General features: G+C 36.1%; 1 protein-coding gene across 3 annotated transcripts in view; it reads right to left on the bottom strand.

Moving 5' to 3' along the window:
• Positions 1-286: 286 nt before the first annotated feature.
• LOC139132771 (uncharacterized) overlaps positions 287-6,000 on the bottom strand; it is a 30,347-nt gene continuing 24,633 nt past the window's right edge. For 2 of the 3 annotated variants that reach the window (XR_011552424.1, XR_011552426.1), the window contains one exon: positions 295-3,015. The gene's annotated coding sequence lies outside the window, so the exon portion shown is untranslated. Of the gene's footprint in view, positions 3,016-6,000 lie in introns of all 3 variants that reach the window. The other variant, XR_011552425.1, reaches the window with a different exon arrangement.

The raw sequence follows: 6,000 nt of genomic DNA, 5'->3' as shown, positions 1-6,000 counted from the left end.
AGAAACTGTAATTGGTAACAGACTGAGCGAAGAAAATACTGCAAAAATATCACAAGTAACATTGTCTCTTTCATGAGCATTTGAATTTAATGTTCTATGACATTGCTCTATGTTTCCGTTCCATTTATTTGTACCTGCATGTACAAGTGATGAGTTAACCCACACAAAGACACATTCATAACAGGATAAACACACTCTTTATATACATGTATGCAACAGTGAGTTCTGTCATTTGGTGTCACTTTTAAATTCACTATTCGAAGAAAGAACAACACATGACATGGATGGCATTGTACAATTATACATAAAATTTTTATTTTATTTTTACAAGTAAATGTTTAAGAAATATTTACAAGATACCGTTACTATTAAAAGTTATAAAAGGGTCAACACACATGAGTGTTTAAATCATACAATGAAAACTGCATACGGGAACAATTTGTAACAGTTGTAAGCCGTAAGTCTGGTAAAAAGTAAATAACGTATGCTCTTGTACTTCAGTTGGATAAAATCAATACATCCTATAACCTATATGGTGGTAGCTGTATAGTCAGCATCAAGACATGCTTGGGTTATAGTGCAAAAAGGGTCACATGACTTCAATGCTTCTGAGATGCACAATAAATTCAAAAAAAGTATCGGGCAGACAGCCTACCGATATGGTAGTGGTAGGAAGGTCTTTTAAAATCTGTTAGAAACAAGTAGGCCAAAGTTATTAAAGTTTTTGTTTTGCGTCCGTATGTCAGTAGGTCTTTGGAAGTTTTCATGAAAATACACAGAGTGTATTTGAATGAGACCTTACCACTTAGCTTTTCAGTCTGCAGACCTTTGTTTATAAACTTTGTAAAATGTACAAAACAACACCTGCTTAAATTACAGAGGTGGAAAAGAAGTTCCTGCTTTGATTGTTGAATACAGTAGGCACAAATATTACACGGAAATAATCAAGTAAATATAAATCCTGGATGTGCTAAATTGTCTCTGCACTCCTAACCTGCTTACATGTACCTTTCAAGATTTAGGAATAGATGCAAAACAAAGAACTAATTACTTTGCCTTATATTCTGCAGCACATTTTACATCCTGCAGTTTTGCTAGTATTGGTTTTAAAATCCATATAAAACAAAAAACACACCCTCAGCAAAGTCTTTGACCCACTGAAGTGGGTCTTAAAGAAGATATTATATTATACATGCAGCAGAATTGATTTAACACAGTCTCACAGGTAGATTTATGATCTTTCTATTTTTATAATAATACAACTTGAATTAACTGCATGCTTTTTTGCACAAGGATTTTAATTCATTTAGCTAGCATACAATTTGCCCACTCTCAATATGAAGAATTGTTTGAATTAGCTATACTGTAGCTAAGTTAGCTAAAAAGCATGCTTCCTTAAAAAACATGTTTTACAGTATTTGGAAATCAACACGAAGTAAAGCATTGTTAAGAGGCACAACAATTGACACTATTTCACCACTGCTTCGGCAATAAGGGAATTTAATCTTGTCCTGAATACATACACATAGACTGTGTATTCAGTTCCTTGTCACAAATTCAATGTCAGTGCCCCACAATTCAACATGGTTCCTGAAGTGCACTTTCATTGGATGTCTTTTGAACTATACCACTTCCGCAAGCATTTGTGAGACATTTCTTGCTTTGCCATTTCTATCTATCAAAACCTGACTTCTTATGATTCGTTACACAAATCACGGACGTAGCTTACTACTGACGTAGCTCACTACTGACGTAGCTCACTACTGAGATCAACTGGACAGTAACTATGTCTATTTTCTTTCCCTATCCATTTAGCATGAATACAGGCAGAGTGATTATTTCTTGTATCCTCAATACTAATCAAATTTCCCATGAATAAAACCTTCCTGTATGTTTCTACAATCAAAATGACACTTAATATTCTGTCAGTATGATATAAATTTGTGTACATATCAAGCAAAGTATTTGTGTCATCTGATTCAAAATACAATGTTTTCTCAGGAGGCAATGGCACAATTCTTTCATCTTCACTAACATCAATGTCAATGTCTTGTGACACAGCAGCTTTATGACTCTGTCAAACATCATTAATGTTAACAACTCTTTCACCTATGACACCTTACTGTCCATTTAAATTGCCTGACAAAAGTATTCTATGTAATTCTTCATCATTTTCAGGCCATTCAATGTCATCTACATGTACTTGCTGGCCCTGAATATTTTTTCTCATTAACTGGACCATTAGTGATTGTTTGTTTGTGTGGAAGTTCCCTAAAATTCCATTGTAGCGTTCAAAGGAGAAACAGCAAAAGCTATACACGTGGCCATAATCAAGTATGCAATCCTTCAAATGAAGATGTAGATGAATATTCATAGTACAAAATTAAGGACCATATACCGGTAGTCTCCAAGTAACAGTATAAAACTGACATAAATAGTTGTGTGCCTTACTATTATCATCAATTGTAATTAATTTGGAACACATAATCTAACAGGCTTTAACAAATAAATTCCAGCAATTATAGTGGTCACTAGGTATTATTCCATCTGAGGCGTAACTGGAGAAAATCAACTCCCAGTTTTTCCACTGCTCTGCAGTGAATCCGGAAAACCCGGAAGCAATTTTATGTGGTATTCTGCCTACATTTCCTGGAACTTGTAATGCACCTACACTATCCTGTATGGTTTCAAAGTGTTCACTTGTCAATATATCCTCTTTTTTCCATTTTGCAATCACAGGTTTGGCTGTGCCTAGCAGTAAATTGTGCATTGGGTCTATGTCATGAAATCTTACTGGGAGATAATATGCTAGTCTTTTCAGCTCAGTCCATCTTGCACTATACTCATTTTCTAGCCTCTTTTGTTCTGCAAGTTTTGATATATTTTCTACAAGTGATGCAAAGCAGATGTGGTCTTCATCAGTTCTTGCTTGTGTGTTTTCTAAGTTGAATTTGCTGTAATCTGCCTGTTTCTCAAACTCTGGGCCTAGAAATTTCTCCAAACATTTACTGCAACCTAAAGACAAAGAAAGAAAATATTTGTATTTAATACACAAGGAAAGAAAGAAAAAAAATGCATTCTTGTGGTTGATACCGCGCTACTGTGATATTTGGCATAATATGGCTGTGTCACAGAGTTATAGATCTGAATAAGGCTGTTACTGGCATAATGTGTTCCAAATAACTCACAACTATCTGGCCAAAGTTTTAAGAAGATTTATTGCGCAAAAATGACAAAAATGATAAAATAGTCTAATGACTTGTCGAGTTCATGGCAATATGAGCCAATTTCAATTAATGAAGTCATCCCTAGGGGCCTGTACACTACGTATTAAAGTACTTAGCCCAGCAGTTAAGAAAAAGTTTTGGAAGTAAAAAGTTGCTGGACAACAGACAACAATGGACAGTCCCCTATTTGATAAGCTCAGCATAGTTGACAGGGGAGGAAAGCAAGCAGCCTAGCAGCCAATATAGCTCAGCTGTGATATTCAAGACAATTAAGGTGATGACCAGTTTGTAAATTAAGGGAATACCAATGAACTGGGCAAATGTTTGAATATGCTGTATATTTTTATGCATTTTGGTATATTTTTTATTAGTGACTGGTGCAACCATATCACTTTCAACATCTTGTACTCTGTACAGTATGATGGCTAAATACAATGACACAGTTAATGACATAAGCCTCTCTGAATATTTCACTAACCTGTTTCATTAATAGTTTATGGGCCGACCACATCTATCATTTTAAAAATGCAACTAAATCAAGTGTGGATGTTATAAACGATTGAACTGACAAATACTTGCCTGAAAGATATACCGGTAGAAAACAAATTTTTCAACCTACTGCTCCACCAAGCAACATTATTGAGTACCATGGTAAACCCCGCCATGGCCCTGCACCGTCAGGTTGTACATTGTGAAATACAATAATCATCACAGTCACCACGTAGCATGATGTCATGGTTTCATATTACGGTTGTAAGTACTGTAAGCACACACTCCTTCATGAAATGTTGCCATATTATCGCACTAATTGCACAATGCCTTAGTTGCCCTCCCCCTTCATCCAAAATTTCAATCATTGTTGCATTTCCTCAATTTAAACAAAACGTAAAAACAATCAAACCAATTACTGTTTATACATAGTCTATTTAACCCCAATATAAAGGTGTCCCTTTAACCGGTGAAACCCTCATATTTATTTCCTTATAAGTCAATATTTTAATTTCATTTTATGAAAGTTATTGTATTGCTAATTTAATTGTCATTTTCTTATTGCACTATTAGCATAAAAATACTGTTATTATTGTACTTGGGCCTCAGCCCAAGTACATTTGTTTTCATTCCGTGGGAAAAAACTCTGTAAGGTATAACCATTTCTGGCTGAGACCAGGGAGGGCAAAATGTCTTGGCTTCATCTTTCTTGGCATAATAAATGGCGTAATGATGTTAACTGAATGGAAGTGCTGCTCTCAGCCAGTCTTGAATAAAAGAGATGTGAATATAAATGCTTCTCTATCTGAGTTTTTGCCACAAAATCTTCTGAATATAATCAAAATGTGCATCGAAATGCAACAATTAATGCACCCTCCGTTTCCTAAGCGATGGCACGACCCTTGCTACACCCACTGGACGAGCCAAAGTGGGAGGGGTAATTTCAGTTTGGTCGAACAGGAGGGCTCGAGACCAGAATTTAACATTTAAACTTGAAACATGTTTAATCACTGACAAGATGTGGATTAGTGTTAATCAAAGTGAAAGTTTGAGAAGGAAAGGTTTTATATCCCGGACACAATGAAAAACATTACGACTGGAAACTGTACCCCCAGTTGAGAATAGTAATGCCCACAGCGATGGAGAACACTTATCCTTGAGCTGAGAAAACCAGACCATTATTTCGAAATAGAGCTGCAGATTCGAGAAGCTCGTTTAAAATAGCTAGGTACACCCCATAAAGGGGTGGTTTCGAGTCTTGAGGGCAAATTTCGCCTCCTTCATTTAGAAATCGTACATTTGTATATCCAGGGGAACACATCATTTGACACAAAATTTGCATGTAAAGGGGTCGCCAGTAAGCACGTGGTCAAATCTGGCATAAGAAACAATATGAAATGTTGGGTAAAGCCAGTCCAAAATAAACTGATTTGAACTTTTGTGTTTTGTAATTTATACCACTGCAGTAACATTACCTTTTTTGACAACATCACACAATGTAATACGTTTTGAAACTGAATACTCCAACGTATTCTGTGTCTCCTTTGCTAAAAAATACGGTATGCCGATTACCATGTAAGGAGATGATGACGTCAAGACAGATTTGTAGTGCGTTTGGTCTTGGATGGTGCACGAAGTTTTGTCGAGGTAGCTTGTGTATTTATTTCCTAAATGGGAGATATTAGGGTCGATTTAAAAGAAGGCCGAAGAATGTTATGATACTCTAAGCGAGCTGAACTCCAATGCGAATGGTTGGATAATTTGGAGGATGTCTAGAATGATCTCGTCTCATTAAGATTATTTGGCGGTCAGTATTGAATTTCAACTGCGTCACAAGTTTGCGAAATGAGTATTCCGTCGAACGGTCAACGAACGATGTTTTAGAAATCTGGAGACATGGCACATCGCATTTTTATTTTAGTATTTTATATTTTACAAAAGATGTAAGAAGCAATGATTTTGTCGAAAATTCTGAAAAAAATATAGGAAGATTTGATCGCGAACACATTTTCACTTGGGGTCAACATGGGGTCGCAGCCATGTTGCCTCAAAACTTATTTCTGTCTGCACTCAAAACTCAAAAATGTCGGAGAAGAACCTGAAAAATCGATGTAATTTTGTCAAACTTCGGCGAAATTTCAGCCTATAGACAAGATTTCATCTAGGTAAGGTAAATTTACTGAAATTTGATCGACAAATAATCCTGAGCTTGAACGTGACAGCTCGCCTTCTCCGGGAAGTCATGCATCCAGCTGCCCATATGGCCGGGTTTATGAGATTGTTT

Source organism: Ptychodera flava, chromosome 5 (genome assembly GCF_041260155.1).
Source record: "Ptychodera flava strain L36383 chromosome 5, AS_Pfla_20210202, whole genome shotgun sequence".
In the NCBI taxonomy this organism is placed as follows: Eukaryota; Metazoa; Hemichordata; class Enteropneusta; family Ptychoderidae; genus Ptychodera; species Ptychodera flava.
This window is presented reverse-complemented; position numbering and strand designations above follow the sequence as displayed.